We start from the raw sequence: 15,552 nt of genomic DNA, 5'->3' as shown, positions 1-15,552 counted from the left end.
TACTTTACTAGCGTGTGAGATGAGGGCAGTTGTGCAGTAGTATGAGCATTCTTTGGCATTGCCTTTCCTTGGGATTGGAATGAAAACTGACCTTTTCCAGTCCTGTGGCCACTGTTGAGTTTTCCAAATTTGCTGGCATATTGAGTGCAGCACTTTCACAGCATCATCTTTAAGGATTTGAAATAGCTCAACTGGAATTTGGAAGATTGATATAGATTTAAGTTTGTTTTAAAATTTCTTCTTTCCCTCTCTAAAAGCTACCCTTTTATTTCTGGTTTCAGTTACTAAAACTTTTCAACTTCAAATATATATTTAATCACATTACAAAATTGTTCTTGTTTTTGCTATATCACTCATAATGTTGTACAGAATCTTTATTTAAATGGGACAATGATCTTTGAATTTACCAGTAAGAATTAAAAATGTGATGAACACCTTGACTGGTATCCTGAGTTTAATATGAAAACTGTCTTCCCTTTACCAATGCTATTATAGCTTATGAGTTACTTTCTGCATAACCCTTCTTCCTATCACTCACAGACTCTTGACAATCTAGTTCATTGGCCATAACCAATCTAACTCAGCCTTATCTCATTTTATTTTCTTTATTGTAAAATAAATCTTTTTGTTCCTTGTAAAATTAATGTTGTCTGACTCACACTTGTATTAGAAAGAGTATATCTCACAATTCCTTACATTGACTTACTCGTGTCCAAAGAATGAATGGTCTGATTAAGATTCAGAAAATTCTCTCCCTCCTTCTTCCCGCCCTCACCTCTTTCTCTTTCTCTCTCTTGTCCTTTTTTCCATATGCAATATCAGTGGTTCTACTCTGTTACTTTTTCTGTAAGATGTTGACTTCACCTTCTGATCTTTCTGCTGATGCTGCTGCTAAGTCGCTTCAGTTGTGTCCAACTCTGTGCGACCCCACAGACGGCAGCCCACCAGGCTCCCCCATCCCTGGGATTCTCCAGGCAAGAACACTGGAGTGGGTTGCCATTTCCTTCTCCAATGCATGAAAGTGAAAAGTGAAAGTGAAGTCGCTCAGTCAGGTCCAACCCTTAGCAACCCCATGGACTGCAGCCTACCAGGCTCCTCTGTCCATGGGATTTTCCAGGCAAGAGTATTGGAGTGGGGTGCCATTGCCTTCTCCCTCTGGTCCTTTCTAGAGTTAAATATAGAAGCCAACTTTTCTCTTTGTTTCAAGCAAGGGACTTTAGGATGGAAGATAATGATTCTAAGTTGAGTGTATCGTCTCTGAAGATCCAAAATCTCCTTTAGTTGGATTGCCCAGAGTTCAATAATTTGCTCATTTATTTAGACTATAAGAATATGTGACTATGATCTATATCTAATTCATAATTTCCAATCTAGTCTTTATTGGTATTAATTTATTAGTATTAATATCAATACTTGTATATCCTTCTTTTTGACTCCACTGATTTCTTAGTTGATTCTGAACTTAGATGAAACATTAGGGATGTAGAAAATTAATACTAGTAAACCCAAACACAGGTTTGATGTACTTCTTTTCCTGTTTGGAACCAGTCTGTTGTTCCATGTCCAGGTCTAACTGTTGCTTTCTGACCTGCATATAGGTTTCTCAAGAGGTAGGTCAGGTGGTCTGGGATTCCCATCTCTTTCCAAATTTTCCAGTTTATTGTGAACCACACAATCAAAGGCTTTGGCATAGTCAGTAAAGCAGAAATAGATGTTTTTCTGAAACTCTCTTGCTTAGAAAGTGAAGAGGAACTAAAAAGCCTCTTGATGAACGAAAAGAGGAGAGTGAAAAAGTTGGCTTAAAGCTGAATGTTGATTCAGAAAACTAAGATCATGGCATCTGGTCCCATCACTTCATGGCAAATAGGTGGGGAAACAGTGGAAACAGTGTCAGACATTATTTTGAGGGGCTCCAAAATAGCAGATGGTGATTTAAGCCATGAAATTAAAAGATGTTTATTTCTTGGAAGGAAAGTTATGACTAACCTAGATAGCATATTCAAAAGCAGAGACATTACTTTGCCAACAAAGGTCTTCTGTCTAGTCAAGGCTGTGGTTTTTCCAGGTGTCATGTATGGATGTGAGAGTTGGACTGTAAAGAAAGCTGAGCGCCGAAGAATTGCTGCTTTTGAACTATGGTGTTGGAGAAGACTCTTGAGTCCTTTGGACTGCAACGAGATCCAATCAGTCCATTCTAAAGGAGATCAGTCTGGGTGTTCATTGGAAGGACTGATGCTGCAGCTGAAACTCCAGTACTTTGGCCACCTCATGTGAAGAGTTGACTCATTGGAAAAGACTCTGATGCTGGGAGGGATTGGAGGCAGGAGGAGAAGGGAACGACACAACATGAGGTGGCTGGATGGCATAGCCAACTCGATGGACATGAGTTTGAGTAAACTCCAGGAGTTGGTGATGGACAGGGAGGCCTGGCGTGCTTCAATTCATGGGGTTGCAAAGAGTCGGACACGACTGAGTTACTGAACTGAACTGAACTGAACTGAAACCCAAACACAAGAAAATAACTCCCACTCCAATGGGTTTTTAGCCCTGATGGACACGTTATCATATTTTCATCACCATAGCCACAGCTGATTGACCAGATTTAAACATTTTAATTCAGAAATGCATTTATCAGAGTCTATCTCTTCAGTATTGCATTCTATACTGAAATATTCACTACTTCCACATATCTTAGAAACTATAAAATGACCAATATTTGGCCTGACCTGTAAGAAGAAGGATATAAAATGTATGAAAAGAATAAAAAAAAAATCAGAGCAGAGATAACATATTGAGAGAATTACCATGGCTTCGTTTCAAGGTTTAGTTTGAGCGGAATTTATAACTTTGGATTCCTTGTATCTGTATAATAATTACGTACAGCTGTCTTAAAACAAACAATTTATTATATAAATAATTCTGTTTGTAGCAGACACTAATACCGAGTTAACACAATACAGAATGCCAATAATTGCCATTATTTCTTGTTTGCTTCCACTATGGAAAAAGTTAAATATTCATCTCCCCAGACTTCCTGGAAATTATACATTATATAAATCTAAATATACTTAAGATTTCTATGAAACTTTCACTTTCTTGTTATTGACTGACTAAATTGGTACCAAATGTGCCCTAAACCTGGGTTGGGTATGCCCTAGAATTTATCTTCCCAAGGTAAATTATTCATTAATAACCAAGCACCCCAGGACAAAGGGAAGTGCTGGGTCAGATAATATGGATCCTTGTATGATATGCTATACTTATAAACTTTGATTTCAAGGTCACTTTTATAAGGTAAATTTTGTCTCATTGTGCTTAATTATACTGATTCAAAAGATGAAATTGCAATTTGACACCACCATTATGAAAACAGAGGTTCTAGGGAGTATAAAGGTTTCAGGAGTAGAGCTTAAATTAGTGTCACTGGGAACTGTGTTTAATTAGTTTTAGATATATTCTCTACTTAAGACTGATATATTAACTTGCTGGAGCTTTATTTTTCATTACCAAAGCCCCAGCTGATTAACTTGTTCTATGATCTGTGTAATCAATTGTTTACCATGAATTGAACCAACAGCTGCAGAACACAGTTGGAAACAACCCAGAAGCAAAGGAAGACATGATTTCAGGAATATAAAAATACAATGTATAGAATCAAGCTAACTAAAATATAACATATGCAGGGATGAGTTTAAAGGGGTCTCTAGTGTGCTACTTCTTATATATTAACAAGAAATAGTCACAGACCTAGGTCTTAAGTTAAAAATATTGACACAATGTAGGAAGTAAATTACCTGTGAGCATAATTGAAAAAATTTGGGCTCCCATTTTCACACTGAAAGTTTTAATTATGCTTCTAGAAAAATTGATGATAAAACTCAGAGATTTTATATTATTGGTATTCTAGTTATACATATCTACTGGATTTAAGTCCTTTTATTATTTCAGTGTATAAAATAAAATACTTTGCATTTTGATACATAAAATACATAGAGAAATGTTTGAAGTCAAATGAACTTTAGGAAGTATTACTATGAACAAAGCTAGTGGAGGTGACAAAAGTCCAGCTGAGCTACTTAAAATCCTAAAATACCGTGTTGTTAAAGTTGCATTTATATGTCAGCAAAGTTTGAAAACTCAGCAGTGGCCATGAGACTGAAAAAGATTTGTTTTCATTCCAATCCCAAAGAAGGGCAATGCCAAAGGACATTCAAACTACTGTATAAGTGCACTCATTTCACATGCTAGTAAGATTATGCTCAAAATCCTTCAGGGGTTTCCCAGGTGGTGGTAGCAGTAAAGAACCCACCTGCCTATGCAGGAAACATAAGAGATGCAGGTTCAATCCCTGGGTTGAGAAGACCCCCTGGAGAAGGAAATGGCAACCCACTCCAGTACTCTTGACTGGAGAATCTCACGGACAGAGGAGCCTGGAAGGCTACAGTCCATATAGAGTCATAAAGGGTCAACCATGACTGGAGCGACTTACAACAACAATGGAAGTCTCTCAGTAGTGTCCAACTCTTTGTGACCCCTTTGACTATACAGTCCATGGAATTTTCCAGAATACTGGAGTGGGTAGCCTTTCCCTTCTCCAGGAGATCTTATGAACCCAGAATTCAAAGCCAGGTCTCCTGCATTGTTGGCGGATTCTTTACCAGCTGAGCCACAGGGGAAGCCCAAGAATACTGGAGTGGGTTGCCTAACCCTTCTTCAGCAGATATTTCCAACCCAGGAATCAAACTGGGATCTCCTGCATTTCAGACAGATTCTTTACCAACTGAACTATCAGGGAAGCCCTGAAGTGACTTAGCATGAACGAAAGTCCTTCAAGCTAGGCTTCAGCAGTGCATGAATCGAGAACTTACAGATGTATGAGCTGGGTTTAGAAAAGGCAGAGGAACCAGAGTTCAAATTGCCAACCTTTATTGGATCATAGAGAAAGCAAGGGAATTCCAGAAAAATATCTACTTCTATTTCATTGACTATGCAAAGCCTTTGACTGTGTGTATCACAACAAACTGTGGAAAATTTTTAAAGAGATGGAAATACCAGACCACCTTACCTGTCTCCTGAGAAACCTCCTGTATTCAGGTCAAGAAGCAACAGTTTGAACTGGACATGGAACAATGGACTGATTCAAAATTGGGAAAGGAGTATGACAAGGCTGTATATTGTCACCCTATTTATTTAACTTATATTCAGAGTATCATGTGAAAAGCTGGGCTGACTGAATCACAAGCTGGAACCAAGTTTCCCAGGAAAAATATCAACAACCTCAGATATGCAGATGACACCACTGTATTGGCAGAAAGTGAAGAACTAGAAAGCCTCTTGATGAGGGTGAAATAACAGAGTGAAAAAACTGGCTTAAAACTCAACACTCAAAAAACAGAGATCATGACATCCAGTCCCATTAGCTCATGGCAAATAGATGGGGAAACAATGGAAACAGCGACAGACTTTATTTTCTTGGGCTCCAGAATCACTGCAGATGGTGACTGTAGTCATGAAATTAAAAGATTCCTGCTCCTTGGAAGAAAAAGCTATGACAAACCTAGACAAACCTAGCATATTAAAAAGTCAAGATGTTACTTTGCCAACAAAGGTCTGTCTAGTCAAAGCTAAGGTTTTTCCAATAGTCATGTATGCATGTGAGAGTAAGACCATAAAGAAAGCTGAGCACTGAAGAATTTATGCTTTTCAACTGTGGTCTTGGAGAAGACTCTTGAGAGTCCCTCGGACTGCAAGGAGATCAAATTAGACAATCCTAAGGGAAGTCAGTCCTGGATATTCATTAGAAGGACTGATGCTGAAACTAAAGCTCCAATACGTTGGCCATCTGATGTGAAGAACTTCCTCATTGGAAAAGGCCTCGATGCTGGGAAAAATTCAAGAGAAGAGAAGGGAACAACAATGGATGAGATGGTTTGATGGCATCACCAACTCGATGTACATGGGTTTGAGCAGGTTCCAGGGGTTGGTGATGGACATAAAAGTCTGGCATGCACATTCCATGGGGTGGCAAAGAGTCAGACATGACTACTGGGTGACTGAGCTGAACTGAACTGAACTGATTTCTTCAGTAATTTGCCTTGCTTCCTTACATTGTATCTGAATCCTATAATAAATTTTTGCACATTGCAGTCCACCTCAGTATCTGCTTCCAGAGAACCCAATTTGTGACAATATCCTGTACATAAATCAGATAAAATTTATTTTGTAGTATTTCTTCTAAATAGTATTTGTCTTATTAATTAGATTTAATTTTTTTCTTAACACAGTTTTAATGACGTAAAGAAAATATAGCTTCTTTATACAAAATGATGGATCTTATTTGCTTTAGTAACTTCATTTAAGGAATTAAATAACATGTCTTCTTGAATACTTCATTGACTGTCTCCACTATCAATTCATTTTCTCAGAAAAAATTAAGGAATGAGATCTGAATGTGGATATGTTGCAATAGGTGGAGTTATGGTTTAAAAAGTGAAAAAGGACTGTTAGTTGCTTGGTTGTGTCCGATTCTTTGTGACCCCATGGACTGTGACCCGCCAGGCTACTCTGTCCATGGAATTCTCCAGGCAAGAATACTGGAGTGGATTGCGATTATTTTAAATTTCTCCAAATTTGTTTTAGCATTATTTTTCCATTATCTATCTGTCTATTTTTGTTGGGGAAAAAAGAAGGAAGATAGTAAGAATTAGAATCTTCTTAAAAGAAAAACATTAGAAAAAAATTATATTTTCTGTTTTCAATTTCAAGGTCAGTTTTATTCAGGATTTCTTTTTTCTTTTCTATCATGAGGCATGATCTGTGGGGTCTCCGTTCCTTACCAGTGACTGAACCTGGGCCCTCAGCAGTGAAAGTGCAGAGTCCTAACCACTGGACCACCAGAGAATTCACATTTAGGATTTTTAAACAGCCCAATTTATTGTTACTTTTAAGCATATACAAACTCTCTACACTATTGAGAAGCGAGCATTAACTACATATATTTCATTGTAGATAATATTTTAAGCTTCAGAATGTAATTCCATTTTTATTTGAAAAATGTTAGAGATAAACATAATCAGATAATATTAATATAGTCATTCATTCACACATCCTTTAGGTATTTATCCAGGTCCATTGTATGAAAGATAATCCAGTACACAAGGCAAAGGCAAAGATAATTAACAAATTATTCCATTCTAAGCACTTATAACTTACAAGGGAGATAAACATAATTATGTAACTACTTTATGCTGTAATAATCCCTGATAGAGGAACTGTGATGAATAAAATCATATGTACTTGAAGGAACAACTAAATCAAACTTGTATGAATTGAGAGGGAGGGTAGAAAGAAAACACAGCACACACACATGCACACACAGAGACACACTGCTTCCAATTTCCAATACCACAATTCTCTAATTATATCTGATTTTGGTTTAGTCATAATTATATGCAAAATGAACATTTTAATAAAACTTATGACTATGCAAAAACTAATTCAAACAATTGATACAGAAAGTATTCTGCTTTCAACTTTTATAATGTTTTCTTCCTTTTGAAGTTATTTGATGCTTTTAGCTTTCTTATTTTTCTACCTACTTATTCTATTTCTTACCCAAATACTCTTCCTAAGATCATTTCTTCAACTCTTTGCCACAGGCCCACCCCACTTTTAAATTCTAGAAATCTTTCATCATCTTGCTGTGGTCTGGATAGGAGTTTCTTCCTTCATCTCTGTCCTAATTAGTTAAAAAAAATTCAGGATTCCCTATTTTTAAGCTGTTTCAGTTGATGCTTTACTTTATGAATATTATAAGGGCTTCCGTGATAGCTCAGTTGGCAAAGAATCTGCCTGCAATGCAGGAGACCCCAGTTTGATTCCTGAGTTGGGAAGATTCTCTGGAGAAGGGATAGGCTACCCACTCCAGTATTCATGGGCTTCCCTTGTGGCTCAGCTGGTAAAGAATCCACCTGTAATGGGAGAGACATTGGTTCGATCCCCGGGATGGGACAATCCCCTGAAGAAGGAAAAGGCTAACCACTCCAGTACTCTCGCCTGGAGAATTCCATGGACTGTATAGTCCCAAAGAGTCAGACACTACTGAGTAACTTTCACTTTATGTATATTACAGATTCTAGTTATATAGCTTCTTAATATAAAGTTAGGATTAAATAACCTCAGTATCTGAAAATGCTATTATTGAACTCAATAACATTACTGTTCTGATTTCTGACACGAATCCATTAATATTTGTTCTATCTGTATTCTTTGGGGAGGTTTTAAGATATATTCAGTAATCCTAGTATTCTAAACATTTAAGGAATCCTAAGAATTCTTTTCATTCATTTTTTTTACGGTCTGGGTGATTTATATTTTTATTTTGGGGAAAAATCCTTGGGATATTTATTTAATTATGACCTTCCAACTTTTCCCTATGTTCTTAATATCTGGGTATCATATTGAATTGGATCAGTAGATTTTATGTAATATTTTCCAATATTTTCCCTTTTTTACTGTCTTTTGAACAGTTTCATAAACCTTATATTCTGATTATTCTGGTGGCTTTTATTTTTATTTATTTATTTATTTTTTAATTTATTTTTGGCTGCACAAGGTCTTTGTTGCTGTGTACCAGCTTTCTCCCTTTGTGGCAAGCAGGAGCTACTCCCTAGTTGTGGAGCTCAGACTTCTCATTGCAGTGGCTTCTCTTGTTGTAGAGCATGGCTCTAGAGCAAGAGGTTCAGTAGTTGTGTTGCATGAGCTTAGCCACCTTGCAGCCTGTGGAATCTTCCCAGACCAGAGATCACACATTTGTCCCTTGCATTGGCAGACAGATTATTAACCACTGGAACATGCAGGTAAGTTCCTGCCAATTTTTAAATTATGGTAGTAATGATTTTATTTTTAAAATATAGTTCTTATTTTCTGAATATTTCTTTTATTTTCACATTCAAATATTGTTTTTCAGCTCAAATTATCTGAGTATTTTTTGAAGCCTTTTTTTTTTTTCTTGATCCTCTCGATTCCTTCTGTGTGCATTCAAAATTTTTTTTTTTTTTGATTGTTTTGGTTTGGTGTTTTGTGTTAAACATTTCCTAATGTCTGATGATCTGGAAACTTCCATTCAAATTAAAAAAATAGATATTTTTGAAACTAGACATAAGCCCATGGAAACACATGGGCTTCCAAAATTTTTGCTTCCCTATGAAGGACTCAAATTGCCAAGTTACTGAGAAAATGCTCTAAAAGGAAGAGGGCTGCAATCTGTTGGCTTTCTGTACAAAAGAGTGGGGGCTTCTCCAGTGGCGCAGTGGTAAAGAATCCACCTGCAATGCAGGAGACACGGAGATGCAGGTTTGATCCCTGGGTCAGGAAGATCCCTTGGAGGAAGAAAGAGTAGCCCACTCCAGCAATTTTGCCTGGAAAACCCCATGGACAGAGGAGCCTGGTGGGCTGCAGTCCATGGGGTTGACAAAGAGTCCGACATGACTGAGCAACTGAACAACAATAACAAAAAACTAAAAGGGTGCCTGTGGAGAAAAGAAAATAAGACAAGTGACCTGATCTTACCTCCTTGCCAATCTTAATTCCTAGTAAATAGACTAATGGTATATCTTAAGAGCAGTAGAAATGAAATGTCCTTAGCAAGATATCCCTAGCTAGAAATTATCTATAGTAAACGACAGAGAGTCTTTGAATTATGGTCTCTGGAAGATGCCATGTGGATTACATTTTTGAGGCAAAACTTCTGTGTGGGTGAACCTGTGAGTCTCACATAGCAATTTCATCTTTTCTGGATCTGAGTGTCATGAACTAAATGGGAAGAATTTGGGATGCCACTCTTGATATCTCAAACAATTTTCTGCCATTTCTGAGCTTTTATTATTGGTTGTATCATTCAAGTTATTTAGTAAGATCTTTGGTTTGTATGAGTCGGATTTGTTAGCTGATCTTTTGTGTTAGCTCACCTGACTTCAGTCATTCTGAGAGCTAAGCATGGTAAGAAAGCTAGAATTTTTTCATTTTAGTCTGCAGTCTTCTGAGTCCAACTTTTTTTTGTTGTTGTTATGACACCTGTTTTTTTGTTTCTTATATATATTGTGTCTGATAGCCTGTGTTTGGATACTCTGGTTCAATTTTCCCCCCAGAAATTATACTTCTTTTCTCTTTATTGAAGAGAAGTATCCTGTCAGTTGAATAGGTAAGGAAGGGGATAAAGAATTGTTAAATTTAACTTCATAGTTTCAGTAAACTCTGCATTTCAGCTCCACCATTGTCTTGATTCTTATGCAGTTACATGAGGTCTGCAGTGTCTGAAAGGTTTTAGCTACATCAGTCCTTTGTTGTTGTTGTTGTTAACATCCCAATAGGTAGGTATTTATCTCAAAAAAAAATTCCTGGACACCAAGGCTTGGGTAGGCTAATTTGACCAGACAGACTTCACATGTGTTGTCACACATCACTGTTGGGACAGTTAGCTGTATCCATGTAATTCCAATGGAAGAGAACATCTGGAAGTCTGTGCCTTGTTTCTGTTGGACTTTGTCACAAATACCCTCAGGCTTTGCTCATTTTAAGTAAGGAGGGGGTCTTCCCTGAGGGTCCAATGGTTAAGCATCCACCTTGCAATGCAAGGGACACTGGTTCGATCCCTAGTCTAGGAAGATCACACATGCCATTGGGTAACTGAGACCATGTGCCACAACTAATGAGCCTGCACTCTGGAGCCCCACGTGTGTACCTACTGAAATCTGTGCACCTAGAGTCTGTGCTTTACAACAAGAAAAGCCACTGCAATGAGGAGCCCACACACTACAACTAAAGAGTAGCCACTGCTCACTGCAACTAGAGAAAGTCCATGCATGCACCAACGAAGACCCAGCAAGCCACAAATAAAAATAACTAAATATACATGTGTATGTATATATATATATATACACACATATGCACAAAAAAGGAGGATGAGAGAATATTCTGGACTAAGAATGATGTTCTATACCTTGACAGGGTTGGTTTCATAGACATACTTATTTGTCAAAACTTATCAAATGGTACACAATATTTATGCATTTCATGGTATGTAAAGTTTAGCTAGAAATATTTTTTTAAATAGCAAAATCTAGTTAATGATATGTATACTGCAATTTTCAAAGTGGCCTGTGTAGATATATGTACTTATTTTAAAATATGTCAAAAACACATAGAATATTGGATGGAGATTAAGATAGATAAGTGGATAGACATGCATACAAAAACAAGTCTAGCAAAATGTTAATGCTTGACTCTAGGTGATGAGTATATGAGTGCTCACTGTAAAAACTTTTCAAATTTTGTTTAAATTTTTTTTCTAATAAAATATTTGAAAATTTAAAATGAGAATGTTACAACAAACTATCCATTTTTACTGTGATTTTGAAACTGAAGTATTGATCTCAGAACAGTTTCCTCAAGAAAATTTTTTTGAAAAATTTGTTTCCCCTATTAGCCTCTTGGTTATCTTTAAAAAGTACTGAAAAAAGTCACCTTCAACTGTTTCCATTACTTGGGTTTTAGAACTTTCACTACAAATTGTGAAATAGTTAAAAATTTGCTAGTCTTAAAGCAACAGACTATTTCAGAATCTTGGAGTAGATTATAGTAGCATAAAATGCCAAGTGGATCCATTAGTTAATAATAAAAGAATGTTGCTCATATTATTGTAAACTCAATAAATAAAATAAACTAGAAAGAATGAAATAAAATGTTATATTAGGTCTACTATATTCTATAATGTTCTCACTCTTCATAAATAGACTACTGGAATCTGGTTACATTTCATGATTATGCCCTTATATTGTTCCAATTCTTTCTGTTTAAATTTTTTACAACTCCTTTAGATATACTAGTTTTCACCACACTGTAATCTTTATCTATTTCATCCAAGAAACAAGATGAATGGCTAAATGAGCCAGGTTTGACAACATTTAGGCATATTCTTATATACTTTCTTATAGATAATGATAACACGCATATTGCAGTTCACTGAAAAACAGGGCATGATCCTTAATACGATATCTGAACTTAATAAAAAACAGTTCAAAGCCAGAATAAAACAGGATACTTAATGTGAAAAATTAAAATTTCTTCAATGTTTTCACTACCTTTATAGACAGCTGCCTGGATAAAGTATGAAGGTTTTTATTATTTTATTTCACATAATATTATAAAAATAACAATTTGGCATTGATTGTCACTAAGTTTCTTCCTATTCTTCTTTTCTTTTTTTCCCATTTGAGAGGATTAATCCCGTAGGTGACATCCTTGCTATCACCTCAACATATTTGTATGAAAAATGAAAGTTTTCAAAGCACAATTATTTGTACTTCTATGTTCTTCCAAATCACTTTATTTCTGTAATATAGTCCTAGTGTGCACTTGGTGATCCCAGTTAGCATGACTCTATCCTCATACAATATATTTTCTGTTGGGTATGAATAACCCCATCCTCATTGCCTGGGATAAGTCCTGACTTGAAAAATTCACTGGGAGCAATCTCAATACTCAGGCCATACTAACTGCTATCATAAAGTTCCAAACTGCAGCTCAGGACTGTTTTGGTTCTGATTATGGGGAAATAAAGCCTTCCTAGTTTTTCTTTGAATAGTCTTGTGTACAGATGTGAAACTTCAATTGTCCTGGAAACTTTCCTACCAAAAATTAAACTATGCTGAGAATTCAGCTGAAGAATAATGGAAGGTAGAGGTAATCAAATAGCAAGAAGAAATGGGGGCAGACATATGATCAAGCCGTGCCGTAAAATTGTTTTCTTATAAATTTCTCATTGATCAAGCCCACTTGAGTTGGGTTTTAAAGTTTTTCTTTAATTGAAATCTTTCTAACTGAAGGCATTCAGTGGTTATTTTTTTATATTCATTTATCCCATAGTAAATCATCAGCTGCCAAAAACCAGAAGCCATAACTTCTTCTTCTCTATATCTCTAAGACTCAGCAGGTGGCCTGATTCATACAAGGATTCAGTGAACATTTGTTTAAAAAAATAAGTGTATAAGTGTGATGCTAAAGGCCAAATGGATTTTTAAAAATTAAACACACATTTTTTTAAAATCAGATGCATATACAGTCAAGCCTCATTATTCACAGATTTATTTGTAACCCCAAAATTAAGGCTCAAGGAGCTTTTACAGTAATTCTCAAAGACCTGAAAAAAAATTGAGTCACCAGATGTAAATGTTCCCATTGTTCTGAGGTCAAACAAGACCAGTTTTTGTCTTCTTGTTTCAGCTGTCATGCAGGAATGACCAGAGGATGGAGATGATAGGGAACAATACAGAGTAATGAAAGTTGATCCATCTCTAGGGCAAGTTGGAACTCTGGAACATGTTAATGCGTGAACTCAGGCAAGTTACTGAATGCTTTTGAATCTCATTTTATCTTTTGTAAAATAAATTAAAAAAAAATAACCTAGGCATCCATTTTTGAAAGGAAGGAATAAAATCATATCTGCTTGTAGATGACATGATATTATATGTAGAACACACTGAAGACTGCACTGTTGAAGTAATAAACTAATTCAGCAAGGCTGCAGAAAACAAATTAAAAAATCAGTTGCATTTCTTTACACGAACAACAAACATTCCCAAAAGGATGTTGAGAAAAACAATCCAATTTATAATACCATCCAAAGAATAAAATCCTCAGGCATAAACAACCAAGGAGGCAAAAGTCGTGTGCAAGAAAACCACAAAATGTTTCTAAAAGGAAACAAGCACAAATAAGTGGAGAGACATTTAAGTTTATGGATTAGAAGACTTAATATCATTAACAGGATGTCAATACTACCCGAGGTGATTTACAGACTCAATGCAATCCTTATCAGAATACCAGCATTTTTGGAGAAATCTCATTTGCATCCATTTGAAGCATTTCCCAGTCAGTCTATGGACGAAGAAAATGGATGGGCTGTGAAATGCCATCCTGAAAGAAGCACAAACTGGAATCAAGATTGTCCAGAAAAATATCAATAACCTCAGATACACAGATGATATCAACCTTATAGCAGAAAGCAAAGAAGAACTAAAGAGCCTCTTGATGAAAGTGAAAGAAGAGAGTGAAAAAGCTGGCTTAAATCTCAACATTCAAAAAACTAAGATCATGGCATTCAGCCCCATCACTTCATGGCAAATAGATGGGGAATCAATAGAAACAGTGACAGACTTTATTTTCTTGGGCTCCAAAATCACTGCAGGTGGTGACTGAAGCCATGAAATTAAAAGATACTTGCTTTTTGGAAGAAAAGCTATGACCAATCTACACAGTATATTAAAAAGCAGAGACTTTACTTTGCCAACAAGCGTCTATCTAATCAAAGATACAGTTTTTCCAATAGTCATGTATGGATGTGAGAGGTCAACTATAAAGAAAGCTGAGCATGGAAGAACTGATGGTTTTGAACTGTGGTGTTGGAGAAGATGCTTGAGAGTCCCTTGGACTGCAAGGAGATCCAACTAGTCCATCCTAAAGGAAATCAGTCCTGAATATTCATTGGAAGGACTGATGCTGAAGCTGAAACTCCAATACTTCAGCCACCTGATATGAGGCACTGACTCACTGGAAAAGACCTTGATACTGGGAAAGATTGAAAATGGGAGGAGAAGGGAATGACAGAGGATGAGATGGTTGGATGGCATCACTGACTCAATTTTTATGAGTTTGAGCAATCTGCAGGAGTTGGTGATGGACAGGGAAGTCTGACATCCTGCAGTCCATGGGGTCACAAAGAGTTGGACGTGACTGAGAGATTGAACTGAACTGAACAGAACTGAAAAATTCATATGGGTTCTCAAGGCACCTTTCAAAGCTAAAACAATCTGTGAAAAGTACAAAGTTGGATTTCTCACAAATTCTTACTTAAAACTTACTGCAAATCTTTATTAATCAAAACAGGGTGGTACTGGCATAAAGACATACAAATATATTGGTGGAAAAGAATAGATAGCCCAGAAGTAGACTTTTGCATATATGGCCAATTGATTTTTAACAAAGGTGCCAAGACCATTTAATGAGAAATGGCATTTGGAAATGAGATATCCACATGGAAAAGAATGTCTTTGGATCTCTATGTTATAGCATACATAAAAATTTACTCATTTGGATCAAAGTCCTAAATGTAGCAATTAAAAATATAAGATTCTTATAAAAGGTCACAGGGAAAAAATGTTATGACATTGAATTTCACAATGATTTCTTGGTTATGGCACCAAAAAGCTTAGGCAACAAAAGAAAGAACAGGTAAACTCACTATACCAAAATAAAATTTGTTTTGTGTCCCAGAGGACACAATCAACAAAGCAAAAGGAAAGAAAATATGGAAGAAAATATTTCTTCAACCAAATGGAAGAAAATATTTTCAAATCACATATGTGATAAGGATTAACACCCAGAATATATAAAAAACCTCTTAGAACTCAATAGTAAAAACAACATAAAACAGAACAATCTGATTTAAAAATAAGCAAAGGACTTGAAAACACATTTCTCCAAAGAATATACAGA

Source organism: Bos javanicus, chromosome 6 (assembly GCF_032452875.1).
Source record: "Bos javanicus breed banteng chromosome 6, ARS-OSU_banteng_1.0, whole genome shotgun sequence".
NCBI classification, from domain to species: Eukaryota; Metazoa; Chordata; class Mammalia; order Artiodactyla; family Bovidae; genus Bos; species Bos javanicus.
This window is presented reverse-complemented; position numbering follows the sequence as displayed.